We start from the raw sequence: 19,907 nt of genomic DNA on the forward strand, positions 1-19,907 counted from the left end.
ATACAAATTCCAATGATGATCAATAGAGCTGTGAGTTTCACAGAAATAGGCTTGTGAAAGGTTTTCTAGTTGAAACGTCTTTTATCTTAAACCTCTTTCCTCTCATCTTCCCACCATGTAGCACCATGAAAAATCACTCTTGAATATCTTTATTATAATAGACAACTTTTATTATGATGTGCGAGCAAGGACTTCCTAAAAATGATAAATATCATAGTATAGAAGCAATTTTGAAATAGTTATATTTGAAAAGAAAAAGTGTAGAGTTCTATCATTTAAAGCACTTGTTAGTCAAGTAAGTCAAGGAACTGTATTATGTTTTTAAAAGGGTATTAAAAAAGGTTACATGAAAATGGCCAGGTTTCCAAGACAATGTTTAGAACGTTCATGAGATCCTTTTAACTTTTTGAGACTGTATGGTAAAAGTAGCTTATTTTAATATTTTGAAAATAATGATTCACATATGAAGGATTTTGTTGTTGTTTTCAGTTGGTTGGGGTTTCTTGGTTGGTTGGTTGTGTTTTTCGTTCTTTTTCTTTCTGGAAATTGGATAAATGTTTTCCATTTCACAGAATACTTAGTTTCAAATATAACATACTAGTCATTAATATATTAGAAAGACTTGCAGTGGTGGCAAGTATATAAAAAAAGTAGATCATTTGGGAAACTCATAAGAGATGGAGGGATGATAATGTCTTTGATTCATAATTGTCATCATATTAAATTTAGGCATTTTTAGTAATTTTAACAATATGGAAGATTTAAAAATATATATAATATGTTCCTGGAGCCAGAAGTGCCTGAGAAATCAGGGTTAAATTTATATTATATAATTATATTTAAGTACCCTTGGAACTGAAACAACAATTAATGCAATAATTTTTTGCAGGCAAACATTAACTTGTGGGGAAAAAGACATATAGACTCTCAGAATTTGGGAACATAATTAGAACTACAGTGAGATATTGAGTGAAAAATTTGTTAGTGATACAAATTCAGTCCAATAGGATTTAAATTCTACAGCTTGGTTACAGCTATGTTGGTTTTTTTTTTTTAAATTAAGCATTTTACATATAAAAGCTTTGTGCTTACTTTATCATTGTTATCTGCAGTGTAAAAATCATACTGCCTATTTCTAATTTATTATTTGTCATCTGAATTGTCTTTGTCTAAAACTGAAGTAGAGATAAATGTTTCTAGCTATTCCATAACACAGAACTTGATCATCATACAAAACTTTTCATGTCTGAATTATTATCTGTAGGAATCTGCCTTTCTCTGTTTGCAATAGAGGATTAAATAACTATTTAATCCCTTTTATGGGTGCTAGATAGCTCATATTGAGCTTATGCTTCCTTGTTTATTTTTAAAAAAGTCAGAATTATTCACTTATACATATAGAATGTACATCTACAAAACAATATTCTAAAATTTCAGAAGTCTTTGATTGTTATTCCCTTGCTCGTAGAATTGGTTCACAGTGGAAGAGCATTTGTGAAATCCATCCTCATACTCAAAGTATGATCAGCTCTGAATTCAGACTGAGCTGTGATCTGGACTGTATTCAACTGGATCGTGAAAATCTCTAAGGACGGATTACAGAACCTCACTGGGATTCTGGCTCCACTGTTGATATCTTCAGTTAGGTTATTTTTCCTTTCATGTAGTCAGAACTTCCTCTATCTCAATATATAACCACCACCTCTTGGCCTCCCACAGTGAATTTCAGTGAAAAGCGTCACATTTCTCACTAACCTTAAGATGTCCTCCAGCAAACTAATTTATGTTCTTAGTAGCAGCAATTTAATTCACTTAGTTGTTTATTATTTGCAAGCAAAAGTTTGGTTCTGAATTTCAGGAGGGGAAAAAGTACTTGGTTTATGGACTGAACTATCCTGAACTACTTCATTCAAATAACTTGCTGATTTTTTTGGTAATGCAGATTGAAGTTGAGATGAGAGACTTTTCTTTCCTGTCTATTCCTAGCTTCTTGTGGATTGTTAAAGTATCATCTGTAGCATATTGAGCAGCAGGTAGTCAATAGGCTATGCACTGAAACACGTCATCAGGTTGCTGCAGTGCAGATTACTCTTGGTCATCAGAGAGAACACAGATATCAGAGCTGCTTGTCAAAAACCCACACACAGTTAATGAACCATGTTTCAATTTTCATGGCCTTCACTGCACTAATACCAGCTAATGAGTTGCAGAAAATTTCAGTCAGGTTTGTTTAGCCAGACCTGATCCTCATTCAATATAGTGCATGTTGGCTTACCAGAAAGGTCAGATGGACACTTTCTGAAATGTCCTTATTATATCAGCATCCATTGGGGTAATTTTGTTTAGTTTTATTTTGCTTTTCCTGGTTTCTTTTTTTTTTTTTTCCTGTTGGTATGTGTTTTTAAATTTTTAATAAGCCTTCATCTTCTCATATGAAGGAGATATATGAGTATGAAAGTAGTAGTGATGATAAATAGATTACTGTAATCTGGTGTAATAAACCCTAGACAAAACCAAACTTTCTTATCTTTGTGTGTTATTCTAGTTTTCCTATTGAGGCCATTAAATTAAATATTACTATTTAATAGTTCTAGAAAAAAAATTTAATGACAGATTCTACAGATTGATAACTAGTTACCATGACATAGGTAGCCTTTGGTCTAACACTTTTTCCCCTTTATAGAAAAGAAAAAGGAAGATGAGTAACTTCTTTTTTAGTTAAATTGTAGCACTTCTACATTTTCCAATCTCGAGATATCAGAAGTCACTTTGAAATGTTGTCCAAGGCATCGGGACAATGCTCTCAGGTGCATGGTGCGATTCTTGGGACTATCCTGTGCAGGGCTAGGAGCTGGGCTCAATGGTCTTGGTGGGTTCTTTCCGACTCAGGATATTCTACAATTCTATGGTAATCTGGATGAATATTTTCAGCTCATATGCATGAGAAGATAAGCCTTTTAGGAGCATAAATTGTTGACCCAAGTTTTATCCAGTTAAAGTCACTGTGTTTCACTTTTTGTATAACATGAGTTAGTGTGTTAATAAAAATTCAGTCATTTCCTGTTTTGACTTTTTGATGAGTTGGCAGTTAAAAGGCTTGAAATTAGGTGTGGCAGATGCAAAATAAGTTCTTATCATTAAATTGAGAAAGAAAATTAACTGCCAAGATTTTTGTGCTTACAGATAAAAAGTAGTAGAATATTCTTGTGAAAGAAGAGATAGAGGCCTCATATGAACACTTTTAATTGTAGAGCAAGGAACATCTCTTGCTCGAAGGCTATTTTGTTAAGGCAGCAGGCATTTCTAGAATTATTTTATGATAAATAGTTATATCTACCAACCACAGCTAAGATTCTTCAAAGATATGTAGTTGTTTATCTCCTTTCTTAAAGTACTCATCTGTCATTTAAGTGTCACTGATAGCTTCAAAACAACTCAGCTGAATCTAATCTTTCAAGCATTTATACTCTTATTGGTGGATATATACAAAGTCGTTACACTGTTGCTGCCTTCCTACACCCTTAAGCTCTAGAGTCAGACAAAATCCCAAAACTGCAAAGAAGGATTCTCATAATACATATTTCCCTTCCCTTTTTTTCCCCTGATTCATTTAGCTTGCTTTAAGATCTTCTAAGCCATCTGTATGGGTTTCTCTTATGCCAGCTTGGAATTTAGCTATAAAGACAAACTGGGATTCAAGTATTTTTATTTTTTTGCAGAGTCTTGAAATTCTGACTCCCACAAACCCCAGGAGTGCCTAAATTACCAAGTGTCAACAAGTGATTGTCTTGGGTAACATTAATAAAAAATTGCTGGGCTGGGATATAATATTTGCAATCTTTGACTGCTGCAATCTCAGGCAAATTGTAGTTTTGCTTCCCTGGGACAGTAAGGACAGTCCCTTCCCTGGGACTGGGTCAGTAATACGTGCTCAGTAATGGTGAGATGAAGTAGAGAGAATTTCCAGAGAACAAGGGTTCTGCCCACCCAGCTGAGAGTCTAGCACTAGGACGCTGATTTATGCTTTCTCAGACCTGACTTTTATCTTCACTTCAATGAGCTTGTATTTTTACCACAGAACAAGAGCACCCAGCATATAATTCTTTATAGTTTCCTCAGATTATTTTATAACTTCATTGGTAGCACAACCTTCTGTGGTTGTGACAGATCTTTACAAAAGTAAAATATTAAATACTTGTGGATAGGCTTTTATTTTCATAAAGAGGGTCAACGGGAATTTTCCCTTTAATATGTTTCCTTTAATCTATTAATATTATAATTCCTGAAAAATGCTTACTTTCTTTACACCACTTATGAAAGGATTTCCATGTCCTGGAATCATAGAATTGTTTTGGTTGGAAGGGATCTTAGAGGTCATCTAGTAAATCCTCCTTATGAAAGGATTTCCATCATAAACAGCTGGGAAATTTGCCCTACAAAAGTGTTTGGTTGCAAAATAGATACCTAATTTTTCCATCTGAACTTAACAGTCTTTTCAATAAACTATGTTTCTATTTGCTGTTATCTTCAGGTGTGAAGGAAACACATCGTACAGTGAGTTTTCTAACACAAAAAAGAAAAAAAAAGGAAAAAAAAGGTGTGTCATATTTGAAATAAGAATAAAAGAACAAAAGTTGCATCTGAGAAGAGAAAATATGAAAGGGATAAGGAAAGCAGTCATCTTTGGTTGATGTAATGATACAAGTGGCATAAACCAGAAGTAATCATAATGCTTCTTGTGCCATTCTTCTTTAGTTTTTATTTTGTATCTCTACTTTTCATTTTAGTTTTCTAGAAAAATTTTTCTAAAAATAAACTTTTATGTGTTAATTATTTACATATTTTTTCTATAATAACATATAAAGTGTAATTTCCAATTCAACACTGGATTTCTTATTTTACAGACATGACACATGTTCAGTTTCTCATCAGGCTTAGCAATATATCTCTTTTTCAGTTAAATAAATATCTTTTAAGTATTTTTTTAAGAACTTGTTGTTAATGAAAGTTCTAGCTGACCTGAGTATATTTTTGGTAACTAGAGTGTTCCTAATATAAAGAGAATACTTATGTGTTTGCTCTTAAAGGATATCATTTTGCATTAAATGAATGTCTATTTGAAGATTACCCTTCTGTATCATTTTCCAGAGAAGATAGACCTATGGAATTGGAACTGATCTTGTCCTTTTAAATAGTAGAAATTGGCTAAACAATCAGTGTACACTTGGAAATTATTAATGTTGAATGCTCCTTAAAATGAAAAATAAACCTCAGAAATGGATAAGTATAAATGCTAAACTCTGAATTATAACTTGCTGACTTCAAACAAAGCAGAGTAAGCACCTGAATATAATAGATTATCACTCTTGGTATTAAAAAATTCATAAATCCGCCACTCAGAAAGATCAACATAGAAGACCCCAATCAAATCAAAATAGCATTAACTTGCTAACCATTGCTGTTCTAGCATCCAGCAAAACCTCAGGCCTTATGAGCTTCTCTTTATTAATCGCACTGCATTATCTGGCCATCTGCTCTATCTGCCAGAAGAGCAGCATTCCTTTGGTGGTCACTATTGACAGATTTCATGCTTTGTAGTTTATTCGTGCTACCTGCTGTTGTCTACAAATCTTTTTTTCTCAAAAGAAAAGGGGAGGAAAAAAAATGGGTGGAAATCCCAGCAATCAGTTACTCCAGTAAGATTAGCCCACATGACTAAATGATGCCATGTGGGTTATCTAAGAACTATTTTCTTTTTTCTGTTGCTTTACGGTCAACATTTTAAAACTACTTATCATAGCAGAAAGACTGCCTTCAGTTCATACCCAGTGACAGAAAAAAACTAAGTTAAAGAAAATTGTATGTTTTGTTTACTTGCTCTTTTTCCTGCATCTATTCCAATGGAACCTTCATAATATGTATATCCCACAGGTGCTTTGCCATTTCTGAATGAGCATCATACACTTAATTTTTCAGCTCTGCTGGGTGTTTTCTGGACATCAGTGAAGTAGTGTGTGTGTATATGACTTGCAATTCCTCTGTGAAAATTTTTTCCCTCATGGGCAGCTCAGTGCACTGGAATCCCAAAAGATGAAACTAAGTTGAGTATATGAACAGTCCATATTAGTCTTCAGTGCAATACTTAGACTAATGTGAAAGTTAAGGGTGAAGAAATTTGGCTTTTTGCTTTCAGGCACTTTTACAAGTTCCTCTAAACCACAGCTAAAGTACAAGCACAATCATCAGAACAGGTCTCTGGCTTTTGTATTTGTTATGTTATTTTACTGCCTTTTTCTTGATTTTGGAAGAAAAGATGATGTTAGTAAGTAGCCGTGAGTATGTGAAACATTAACTCACATCATGTCTGTCGTTTCTGTCATTTGTCTAACGCAGTTTCCTTCTAGCTCAGAGTAGGTGAAGAAACTTGGACGTGATACGTGCAGGAAAAGAATCCATGGCCTTCATACAGCTGTGCTGTAGTTTCAACAGACAGTGGTTTGTACTTGCCAGCTGGATAGCTAGCAGACCGATTTGGGGGGCAGACCACCCAGCATGGTTAAACAGATAGAGGAAACAGAATAATTTAATAATCCTCTTTATAATCCTCTTTTACAACTCAGCTGTTTTGTCCTCATCTTTGGGGGTGTAAAAAAAAAAAAAAAGGAATTTTTTACAGATTAATTATTTTCAAATGGCGTATGCTTAAGTTTGGATAAACTAGCCACAATACCTCAGCACCTCCTAATGTTTCTGCAGCACCTTGAGACATACATTCAGAATTTATGCTGTGCGTGGCAAACACAGATGAAAAATTTGTTTGGTCTTTATCTGAGTTGTCAACATAATTTCTCCTCTGATTCACTAATATATCAGAATCTTCCCTGATAAAATGCATTTAAAGTGCTATTCCTCAAGATATTACTAGTATAAAGAAGAAAACTAGGTCATTGAATTTGATCTGATTATGTTAGTTATTAAGCTTATTTAATTTACTACTATAAATTGTTTTGAAGTGGGAGATGGGCTTGGATTAGCCTTCAGATAAATTACATCAAAATCTAGCTCACTAAGTTTGCCAAGTTCTTTCCTCATGTTAGAGTTATTATGAAATGACAAAGTAATAATATTTATGAGCAGTTCTGTACTTGGGTGTGGGAAGGGAACATCTCAGATTATGATTCCTGTTCCCATGTCTATTTTTGTGTATCCCACAGTTGGATAAAATACTAAGATGACATGAAACAAGATCCCTTTTCACTTCCATTCTTGCCTCTGTGATATAGTCAGATGTTTTAGTGACTCATACGGAACCATGTTTTGTGTGTTTACTCTTTGTCTTGCCCAAATAGCTTGACCTATAAACTAAAAATGTCCGAACTTTGGCAAGAGACAATGCTTCTAGAAGTAGACTAGACATGGTGTTTTTGTGTCATCACTGGGGAATGAAGACATGATGTTTAAAACTCTCTGACTAAGAATTGAATCTTTCTCACCCGTGTTGGAGTGAATGCTTTCCTTCTTGTAGGCAGAACAACACCTGATTTCCAGAAACTGATAAGGTGCAGCTAGGCACTTCGCTCATACATACCAAGCCGTGTCAAAACCAGTGTAGTTCTGAGCGTGCCTGGAGGAGTGTTTTAAAACTTTCAGGCTAAAACACGAAGTGCTTCAAAAGACCAAACCAGTTTTTACTCTCACAGTTCTGGACTTTGGTTATATCTATGTATGGATCCTACTTCATGCAAGAGCGTTCTTTAAACTGCTGACTGCCATGACTTAACAAGCTTTGCTATTGCAGAGCAGTGATGTAACATGAGGATTGAGTTCCTTTTAAGTGAAGATAGACAAAATATATGTTGCAGGAAAAAGTGTTACATTCCCCACCTGGTAGTAGGTATTTAGTTCACAGAACCAACATACCTGGAAATAGAATTCCCCAAATGTGTTTTGTGTCATTGTAGAGTTCTCATCAGTAATGATTTATTCTTTTGCATGGCAGTGTGTAAAAATGTTGGCTATACTTGTTTTTATACTGGTCTGGCCCACAATTTCACAATTTTTATTTTTGTGGGTTTCTTTACCTGGATTTTGATTAAATATTTATTCAATAAAAGTCTCCATGATTTTAGCATCATATGAATATCAGCTCACTTGGATGACTGAATAATTAACTTACACAAATTCAGTATTTTTAAGCTATGTGTATAGAAGATACAACAATATATGAAGTGACATTTTGCTGTTATGGTTCCAGTCACTTTAGTGCACATAAATAAATGCAGGTTTTGTTTGCAATTAATTAGTCATATATAGAATTATGTGATCCTGTTTCTTTTATAATGGGATGACTTTATATATTCAGCTGCAAATCATACCAGGCTTTTGTTTCATGACATACATTTCTTACAGTATTATGTATTTTCCAATATTTTTCTTTCTACATAATATCCCTTTCTGAGTATTTTTACTTTCTTTTACATTTTCATGCTGAATCTTATTTTTCCATTTTCTGTTCTTGTAACTACTTGTTTCCTAATCCCTATGATTTTTTTTCCCAAGTTTCTCTACAAGAGATTATCACTATCTAGCTGATTTAAAATAAATGGATAGATCTAATCCATCAACCGACATTTTGCTTAAAATATTTTAAGAATAGTTTGTACAATGAAAAACCATAATCTTGTATCTGAGTAAGAAAATGGATTTCTTTTAAAGATATTTTTAAATGTTAAGAAAACTGCATCCTCTCATTTAGACAAAGATAGGCTCCTGAACACAGATAAGTGAATTGAATAAAAAAATTTAGTTTGTATTTTGACTGCATTGTCAAGTCTACATTGTATACGTCTGTCTGCTGTCTATTCTTGCTTTTATTTTGGCAATAAAAATATTACTTAAAAATGTAGCTAAACCAGAAGCAAAATTTCACCAATATCCATTTAATGCTATAATAGTTCTTCCTAATACAGTTATGAGATTCTTGTAAATGTTGGCAATCAGAGGATAACCCCCTACAATTGCAACGAACAACAAATTCCTGAGTTTCAGTAGACTAACCTCATCAACCCATTCCTTGTCCAGTAATGGATTACTTGAGGTGAACACCAGAGGGTCTAATTTACTTAACTTTCTTAGTTTTTAATACTGCATGCATTTAACAGTAGGACTGATCACATTAACACAGTGATGTCAAATCACAGGACGCTGAAATGTTAAGAAACACCTGTACTTTGCCTTTGAGCAGCACATGGTAACTCAATGAGTATACTCGCTCTGAATAAAAAAGTGACTAGGAGCTTAGTCACTCTCCTTCCTGGAAGGAAAGAATCAGGCAATAATGAGGTATTGCATGTTAGCTTTTCATTTAGCTTCCTTGATCTTTTGCTTTTCATTTAGACCAAGATATTTTGTATATTCTATTACCTGTGATCTGTAGTTCTTCATTAGAAAAGAGAACAGCTGCCAGTCACATACCAAGAGTTGACTCTACATCTGCCCACCCTTCAAGTACACTGTGGTAGCAGGTAAAAGAGGTAAAAGTATTCTTATGAACAATAGGTGTATTTAAATCCATCAATGCAACAAATTACACTCAACTGTGCAGAGACATCAATATGTTGTAAAAAGAGCTAGTAACATATGCTGTCTTAATGAATTGTCAGAAGTAATTTAAATGATGAAACCTTTTCTTCTTTTACAACAAATTAACTGAAGAAAGATAAGTGAAATAAATAAAGGAAGAAAGGATAAACTATGAGATGTTTCTGTGAGATTAAAAAAGGGGTGTGTCACCATTTTGTCTAACTGTAGGATATAATATGTCTGCTTCTGACCAGATCATAAGAGCAACAAAGTCAAATTGGTGTGGATTTGGAAGGGAGGAGCCAATAAATAGTAAAACAGTCTTGGGCTTGGGCTTCTAGTCTCTGTATTATGAAAGGTGATAAATAAGGCCTAGAACTTAGCTATGCATGCTATATTTTATATTTTTTTCATTCTGGTGCCTTAGTGCAACAAGCTCTTACTTAGAATATTCATTTAATAAAACTACACATAAATATGAGAATGTTTTTATGAGCAAGTGTCAATTTGTTTTGGGTGTAGTTTAGGCTTAGCTTCAGTAAAAGAGTGACCATTGAATGGTAGTAGGCAGTGCTGTGAGTCACTGTGAAACTGCAGACTGTAGATGCCACCATCCTGTGAAGTGTAGCAAGACCAGATGGAAACAGAATAGCTGACTGGTCATTTTTAATTTCTGCCACAAAATACACAGATGATTGTATTAAACTCATCAGTGTTACAAGTTTCAGTGCTGGAAAAGGAATTGATGAAATTGAAAACAATGTGAGTTTGCTGATCTGAATTCCAGCTAAGGGTCTAATAGTAGCAAAGGCTCACCTTCACAAGTCAAACCACAAGTCGTTGTCACCCTTTGAAACCTTTACACAATCTTCATATGAAGAGCAGTAAGTAAAGATGCAGTATTTCAGAAAACCACCCTCTATGGCTTTGCAGTAATGTCTCTTTATATGAATTGCATGATACTATGGTGTACGCTAGGTTATTTCCATCACATAAGATGGTTGTGAAACTGTCTTGAACTCTCGTGGAAGTAATATAATGCAAAAATATTTTTCCAGTTCATCCCCAAGGCTGTATTGGCACCGGGGGGCTGCCCAGACCCAGGTGCAGCATCTTGCACTTGATCTTGTTAAACTTCCTTAGATTCCCATTAAACCACTTCTCAAGCTTGTCTAGGTCCCTCTGGTTGGCATTCCATCCTTCAGGTGTGACAAACACACCATTCAACTTGGTGTCACCTGCAAATCTGCTGAGGGTGCACTCGATCCTCTCATGTATGTGATTAATGAAGATGTTAAATAACATTGGTCCCAGTATGGACCCCTGATGGACACCACTTGCCACTGATGTCCATCGGCACTTTGACCCATTGACCACTACCCTCTGGATGTGATCATCCAACCAATTCCTTATCTGTCTAACAGTCCACCACGGAACCCATCTCTCTGCGATTTAGAGAGAAGGATATTGTGAGGCAACAGTGTCAAAGACTTTACATGAGTCCATGTCTATAGCCCTTCCTTTGTCCACTGATGTAGTCAGTCCATCATAGAAGGCCACTAGTTTGGTTAAGAAGGATTTGACCTTGGTGAAGTCATGCTGGCTGTTTCAAATTGCCTCCCTGTCACTCGTGCGCCTTAGTATAGCTTGTTAGGAGTGTCTGCTCCATGATATTCCCAAACACAGAGGTGAAGCTGACAGGCTAGTAGAACCCTGAGTCCTGCTTTCTGTCCTTTTTAAAGAAGGATGCAATGTTTCCTTTTTCCCAGTCACCTGAGACATCAGCTGACTGCCATGACTTTTCAAATATCATGAAGAGTGACTTGGCAACTACATCAGCCAATTCCCTCAGGACTCTGAGATACATCTTATCAGGTCCCATAGACTTGTGCACGTTCATCTTCCTCAGGTGGTCAATGTACCCAATGTTTTCTTACAGCGGGAAGCACTTTTCCCCCAGTCCCTCTGCTGTCCAACCACTTAAGAAGTTTGGGAAGGGAGATTGTCATTGAAGACTAAGACAAGAAAGTTGTTAACATACATTCTTTTTCTTCTTTTATTCTTTTTATTCTTTGCCTCTCTTGCCAGGTTCAGTTCCAGCTTTTCCTTGGCTTTCTCACCTCATCTATACACAATCAAACTGCTTCTCTGTTCTCTTCCCAGGTTACCTGTCCTTGTTCCCACTGTCTGTGCAGTTGCTTCTCTCCCTTTAATTTGACCAGCAGGTCCCTACTCAGACATTGGTCTCTTACCTTCCTTGCCTGATTTCTTGCTCCTGCGGATTGACAGCTCTTGCACTCTACGGATTTCCTTAAAGATGTGCCAGCTTTATTCCACTCCCTTGTTTCTGAGGGCAGTCTCCCAGGGGGCCCTACTGACTATCTCCTTAAAGGTTTGGAAGTTTCCTTTTTTAAATTTCAGGGGTCTAACTTTGCTGCAGTCATATCCCTCAGGACTGCAAACTCCATCAGTGCATGATCACTGCATTCCAGGCTGCCTCTCAACATCCCCATTTACCTCGCTTAATTGTGACATCAGACCCAGTATTACCTCCCCCGTGGTAGGCCTGTCTATTACCTGGCTCAAGAAGTTGTTCTCCATGCCCTGAATGACTGTTCTGGATTACCTGCAGCTTGCTGTGCTACTTTCCCAGCAGGTGTCGGGGTGGTTGATGTGTCCCAGCAGGACAAGAGCAGATGACCATGATGCCTCCTGAAGCGGGAGAAAGAAGGCTTCATCAATAGGCTCCCCTTCATCAGGTGCCCTGTAGTAGACATCAACCATTGGTTCTCTTTTTTACCTTAATCTCTGATTCTTATCCACAGGCTTTTGTCCTGCTCATGGCTCTTCCTCAGAGACAGATCTTCATACTCAATCCAGCTCTTATTGTGGAGGAGAACCCTTTTATCTCTCCTTCCTCCCCTGTCTCTGTAGCCATCGGTAGTTGCACTCCAGAAGTGGGATTTGTCCCACCAAATCTCAAATTCAACCCCACTAATTTTAGTCCAAAAAGCTACACCAGTAAAAATGATGGAAAATACTGCTGATTATTTTAATTTCCCATTAATTTTATTTTTTCAGTGGCCATTTCCATAGAATTGGGATAAAGGTCATTAAGCAAAAATTCAGAAAAAGTTGTATTTTCCAGGCATTTTAAAATAATACAAGACTGGTTTAACTTCACAAGAAAATGATAATGGTGTGAAAAATGTGCTGAGGTTTTTGAGAAGAAAGAGCTTTAATTTTTATACACAGTCCTCTTAAAAAAAGAATAGTGAAGAAATTTTACCTATTTTTTTTGTTTCATTTTTAATCTAGATTGCATAATTAATAATATTAATATAGTAGTTTGTCTTTTTTCCTTTCAAAATATGTACCAATCGATACAGTGGATGACAAGAGAGAGATCTCAAATAACAGTTTTCAGAAAAATCTAACCCCATTGATATTGCTAAAGATAAACCTAGTTTTATTTCTAGACTCGAGAGTAAAAAGGTGTAATAGATCTCAGTCACACAGCTAGTGAAATCTTCCACATTTAGAAAATATTTTTCTCATTCTTAGTGAAGAAAAACGAATAGGTTAGTAATTTTTATACTATATGTATATTTATTTATTTGTTTGTTTGTTTATTTTTATTGCACTTTGACAAAATTCACAACCTACAGTGGTTTAATGCGACTATTTTGATTTTATTAGGCCACCTATATTTATAAAGTAGCAGTAATCAGTATGCATTCTTTGTGGAACTGTAACAAAATTGACATTTTGAAATACGCAATTTCATATCCAAAAGTGTCACTGGGTATGCTTTAGCCAGAATAAGATCCTGAAACCAATTACTGTGACTTCATTTATCAAATACAGCATAGTTGCATTTGTCTGTAGATATACGGTATTACAGAGTTGTGCTATACTGCTAATGTAATGAAACTGTTCCTTCTTGTGATTTAAAATAATCATAGCTGTTTTCCATGTTAAGGAAGCTTCTGAGATCTGTAACACATACCAAATATTGTTAAGAAAATGAAAATCAAAAACCCCAATATGTAAATATGTAAATATGTTCTGGCACACAGTAATTTTTTTTATTTTTTTCCCACAAGGAAAGTTAAATGTTATATAATAGGGTAGGTTTAAGCAGTCATGGCAAAGTTGTAAATACATAAAGATTTATATGTTTAGTAATAGAGATCATTCATAAACTAGTAAAGTAATAACATTTCGTAAGTTCTTATTTCATAGTGAAACAGGTAATTTTATTTTTTTCAGATAGCTTTTCCATGAAGTCCTAGTGTTACATAAAAAAAAAGGAGATTGTAAAAGTCTGCCAAAGTAGTCATAGTCTGCCATAGAATATCCTGATTTGGAAGGTACCCATAAGGTTCACTGAGTTCTAATCCCTAACAATAAACCATGTGACTAAGAGCTGTCCAGATGCTTCCGTGAACTCTGGCGGGCTTGGTGCTGTGACCACTTCTCTGGGCAGCCTGTTCCAGTGCCCACCTCCTCTGTGTGAAGAACCTGTTACAAATCTGAACTTGCCCTGATGCAGCTTCATTCCATTTCCTCGTGTATTGATGCTGGTCACTGAGAGATCAGTGTCTTCTTCTCCTCTACCTCTTTTGAGGAAGTTGAGGACTGTGATGAGGTCACCCCTCAGCCTTTCCTTAGACAAATTTGATCAGATTTTTCCAAACAGTGTTTTCACAGTCTGCAAAGCTCCTGCAGTTTAATATTGCTTCTTTTTTCATACAGATATTGCCCCAAAATCTAGTAATAATAATAAAAAAAATCTGTAAAGAATTTGATGCATCTTTTCTATTTTGGTATTCAGAAACATAAAGGGCAGAGACCTGTGTGTCTCCCAAAGCCCACATACCTCCCTATTGTGTGGATTTTTACATTGAAGATTACTTGTTGATTTTAAAAAAATATATGTTATTTCTCAAAGAATAAGGTAGAATACAGGACTTGAACTAATTTTTTATGATTTACCACTCAGCATACAGAACCTACTACACTGCAGCACACAGATTTAAGAGAAACCTTCAATTTTCATATGTTCAAATATTAATAAGGTTTTGGTGTGATAAGTTTTTTCCTTTTAATTTCATTTTTGTTGTTTGGGTTTGGGGTTTTGTGTTTCTATTATTTGTTTGTTTGGGTTTTTTAAATTTTTTTGTTTGCTTTTGGTTTTTTTTCTTCCTTTTTAACCTAAGACTTTTGTGGTATGTTTTTGGAACTCTTAGGCATTCCCAAATACTCATTGAGTTGGTGGGGGTTCTGAGAATTAAGAAAACCTGGGAAGTCAAGCTGAGCTCCCAAATCAGCAAAAATGGGCTGCCCCCAAATTGAAAGCCCTTAAAATCAGAAACTGTTTAATATAATTTCATTTTATATGAATAAAATTATAAAGTTGTAAGTCACCAAATGTTTTAAGGAATACCAAATCACTTTAAAGATGTTAGTCATTTTAAAAGAGCTTCCTTAGGAAAAAGTTGAAGAATTGCTAATAGAAGCATTTAACTAAAAAAGCCCCGACTCATAAATCCAATTCTGGACACACCACTGTACATTTAAAATAAAAGCATAAACAGCAGTGAAATTTTTTGAATTTTATAACAGGTTACTTCTGACACTCAATATATAAAGACTGTCACTTTTCTAACTGTTCAGCTCTAACTCTAAAACACTCTAGACAGAATTAAGTTGAAACAAAACTCAGATAGAAAAGGAAACCTAATATTTTCCATATGCACTGTCATATTCCATCCCTTTTCTAATATTCATGTTCCATAAACATTTAGTATTGGATGAATCTAGGCTTGAAGATAAAAAGATAAAAACAAACTAAAGTATTTCTCACTTGTTTTGATATTTGGTATCCATACAGTATTTTCTCAGCCAAAGCCATTTCGTTTTATGAAAAGACAGTACAAATTCTGAGGCAAATAATCAAAATCTTGATTTCTTATAATATTGGATATGGAACTGCCACAGAAGCATACTACGTTGACAAGACTGAGATTTGCAACACTAAACACTACTGCAGCTTTGATCATTTCAATGCTAGAACTTAGTGTTGGAAAATCCTACCCTCGGCGTTGAGAGTTAAAGATACCAAATGAAACTGGGAATGGAAGACCTCAGTTTACCTGCAGGCTATCTACAGCAATGGTAGTGTTAATGCATGTTTTTCTGTGTTACCCCTTAAACTAGCTCAGTCATATCTGTCTTTCCCAGAAGTTTTGCAGAGAGATAAATGTGCAAGATGTCTTGTGAAATAAATAATTGTTCTTTATGTCTTTGTGCAATAAAGTGAGTTATATTAGACAGTTCTTATTATTTTTCTATTTTAAATGAACATAAAACACTTTGAGTCAACGGATAAATTCTGATTAATCTGAAACATATTTTGTAATATTTGGTAGACAATTTCTGCAAATGGCTTTCTAAAACTGTATTTCAAAAAACTGTGCATTATTTGCACAAAGATAACACAGGAAAATCAAGCAATTGCAGTTAAAAGATGGCTAACATTTCCTTACGTTAGAAATACCGAGCTATAAATTCTTCATATTTCTCAACTGCAGAAAGCCACAGATACCTGGTAGTAAACAACAAATTTTGTAGCCATCTAATGGGGTAACTTATTTTACTTCATGTTTAGAAATTTTCATTTATTAGAATGTTTAATTGGAAATGGTCTAATTTCTTATTTACATGATAAGCATTAACTATAGCTGTAATACCTACCACCTGTAGTGTGCCTGCAGCAGTGCATGTTGTCTCTTTTATATGCAAATATTGTATGTCTGTAGTGTGTCTACAAGTTTCTGTAATATGCCTGTAAGTGTATGTGCTAACTAACCTTTCACAGGTGCTGCAACCAGCCTTACCAACTCTCCAGACTTTATCATGAATTTCACAATATTTGGGGTGTGTGTGTGTGTGTGTTTCTTTTAAGTTGAATTTTCAGTCCAGTCTCATAATTATTGGTAGAGAACACATATACTTGTTCTAACTCCTTTTGAATCTGTCTTCCATTACTTTCATTTGGGCTGGTCATCAGGATAAGTGGTATTTCACCATGCTTTCTGCATTAGAACTGAGGTTGCCCTGCCCCCGACCCAACAATCACCTTATTCCATTGTTCTCAGACCCACCTTTATTTAGATCATTAAATATTCAGGGAAACAGACTGGAAACTGAATCTTTCACAATGAAGGTGAGTGCTCTAGACATTTGAGTAAAAAAAGTTAACACCCTTCTACTCTACAAACCTATGGAATAGTTTGTCCTTATAAAGAACAATGGATAGGCAGAGACATTACTTTAGTAAAGCTCTCTCTTATTCCTGTGATTTCTGGACCATTAAGTGGGATTCTTCTCTGGCCTTCCCTTCAAAAAGGACTTTCCCCACTGAGCACCTAAGGTGTCCAAGCAAGAACTGCTCCAATGAGCTCTCCTATGAAGACAGGCTGAGAGAGTTAGGATTGTTCAGACTGGAGAAAAAAAGGCTTCAAGTAGACGTTATTGCAGCTTTTCAGTACCTAAAGGGGGCCTACAAGAAAGCGAAGAGGGACTTTTTACAAGAGAATGTACCAGGACAAGAGGAAGTGGCTTTAAACTGAAAGACAGTAGGCTTTGATTAGCTATTAGGGAGAAATGTTTTACTATGAGGGTTGTGATGTACTGAAAGAGGTTCCCCGGAGAAATAGTGGATACCCCATCCTTGGAAGTATTTAGGCCAGGCAAGATGGGGCTTTGAGCATCCTGATCTAGTGGGAAGTGTTTCTGTGTATGGCAGGGGGATTGGAACTAGGTGATCTTTAAGGTCCCTTCCAACCCAAACTATTCCATATAATTCAATATGGACACCCTGAATACAACTTGAATTTGGTGTTAAACCCCAACATCTTACTGACACTTGCTTCTGGCTTGCTTTGGCAAGTGCTTCTTCAACTTTCTGTCCTCTTCAAATAGCACTCATACATTACTCTGTACACACATTATGGGGTAACATAGCACTACTCTCATTTACAGAAGCAGAATAAGTTAAGTCATATTCTGCAAAGTTTTGATGGCCTTTCAGAGGAAGAAATTATTTAAGAAAAGGAAGTCCTTTCATAATTGGCTGATCTTACGAAGAAGACCTCTGGTGTAGCCTGTAGGCTTCTTTAGTGTCAAATATAACTGAATCATACTGCAGTTTCGCTTAATATGAGGAATTCTTTGGTCTCATTCAGTTTTGGGAACATATAATCTGTGGAAAAACTGCCATATTGTCAGATTAGATGCAGATTGACCCCAGATTCACTAAACACGAGATCTTACAGAGTGAGCACATAAAATCAAGCTCTTCAGGAAATGTTTTCAGCAATTTTTCTGTGTATCACCAATTGAAAGCATACTCCTTAATTAATTTTAATACTTTTTTATGTAAGCATTTAGCCAGGAACATAACATTATCAGTGAGCAATGAAAAAATAGACCTCATTTAGACATTTGAGTAATTTATTTTTTACCTCAATCCAGCAAGACAAGAGCAATAAAATAGAATTTTTAAACTACCTGCATAAGATTTCAAACATACAATCAATTAAAGAAAAAATAAATGTCAAGTAATTGAATTATTTCTTTTATGGACATGATTTAGGAGTGATGTCATCTAAGTGTTCCCACTAATGCAAGGCAAGGTCTTGCTTCATACAGAGAGAACCCAGAGTGTTTCACAGAAGTAAATGAATTATGTGTTCAATGAAACAGCTTCACTTGTGCTGTGAAATTTGAAAAAATTCCAGGACTAAAAGCAGGTCTTGATGCTCACTTTTAGTGGATCTGAAACGACCAGTGTTATTCATGTTCCTTATAACCAAAGAATTAAAATCAAGGCTGCTGGATAGGAACTCTGTTTTTAGTCCAGTGGTACTTTATTTTAGCAAAGTGGATATCAGGTATAACAAAAGAAGCTTTTGATTATTCACTGAGATACTTTCAAATTCTCCCTCAAAATTAAAGTTAACTCTTTAACATTGGTTTAATTTTCTTAGATGATGAAATGATAATTAATTATAATATTTAACCTTTCAATTTTCTACATAATGACGTAAAGTAATCTATTCTACATAATGAGGCCACAAAATAATTAATTTCTAATACATGGATGTGCACTGCAAATTTGCCTCTCTCTGCTGAAGTAAACAATTTTGAATTATGCTTAGAGGGATCCCCTCCCCCTGATAACTTAAAAAGTCTTTCTTGAATCTTGATTCAAGAGACTTTCTTGTAATCACACACAGAAGTTTTTTGTGTGTGTGTCTGTAGTTCCTTAGATGTTAAAGACATGAGGCAAATAAGATAATGTCAGACAAGGGGAATTTATCTCTTCTTGGTCTCTTTTCTAGTCCCCGTCTTTATTAAGGCTGTGGATTGATTTCTTTCATTATTCTTTCTCTTTTGTAGGACTCTTATTCCTAGGCATAAGGGAGAGGGGGGTTGTGAAGGTTCATTTCTGGTTGACAACACTGAAGATTCCTCTGATTAGGGAAATAATGTAAGGTTTGAGGTTTCTTAGTTCTCTTTATGTGGTGTGACTGTAGTTTCTACTAATTTTCATAGGATGATTTTAAAATACAAATATTTATCTAAATAAATTGAAGACAACTTCACAACATATTTATGTGTAAGGTTAATTCAGCATTGCTTGAATTATTTTCTTTCTTCTTCCAGTGAAAATTACTTAATTTAGAGCAGGGAAAACAGTTCAATTATTTCATATGCTGGCCATAACTATCTGAGTTCTTAATTGCCAGAGAGAACTAAAGTAATAAAATTACTGATCCCTAAATGGACTGCTATAAACACAAGAACAGTATTTATTTATTTCACCACGAACACTTATTAAATTAAAAGCAGTTTCAATTTTTCCAAAGGATTCTTCATAATTTTCTTTTTGTTCAGCCAATATTTCAAAGGGTTGCTGTAGAGTTTAGCCTTACATTTGCTTAAGTAAAATAGATCTGTCAATATGACATCTGGAAGACTGTATTTTTAGAATACAACCTAAACTTACAACCTAAACTACCTTATTTCAGGTAAAACTTTTTTTCTAAATATTGAAATAATTCTCTTTTGAAGCACTGAGGTTTAGGCTAAGGGGCGTGAAGTGTTACAATTTATTTTAAGGTTAGAGAAACACAGCTTGGGCATTACACAATGCAGTCTTAATTCAACATTAGGTTTGGGAATGTGTTTGTACCAAATAATAATCAGCTGCCCAGATAATTGTCACTTTTCAAAATCTAGGAGAATACTAAATT

The 19,907-nt window shown here is 35.1% G+C and overlaps 1 protein-coding gene across 7 annotated transcripts in view; it reads left to right on the plus strand.

The window, feature by feature from the left end:
• Window positions 1-19,907, plus strand: part of PCDH7 (protocadherin 7) — a 271,813-nt gene that overhangs the window by 152,563 nt on the left and 99,343 nt on the right. The window lies entirely within an intron of this gene.

The sequence above is a fragment of the Corvus moneduloides genome, chromosome 5 (genome assembly GCF_009650955.1).
Source record: "Corvus moneduloides isolate bCorMon1 chromosome 5, bCorMon1.pri, whole genome shotgun sequence".
Classification (NCBI taxonomy): domain Eukaryota; kingdom Metazoa; phylum Chordata; class Aves; order Passeriformes; family Corvidae; genus Corvus; species Corvus moneduloides.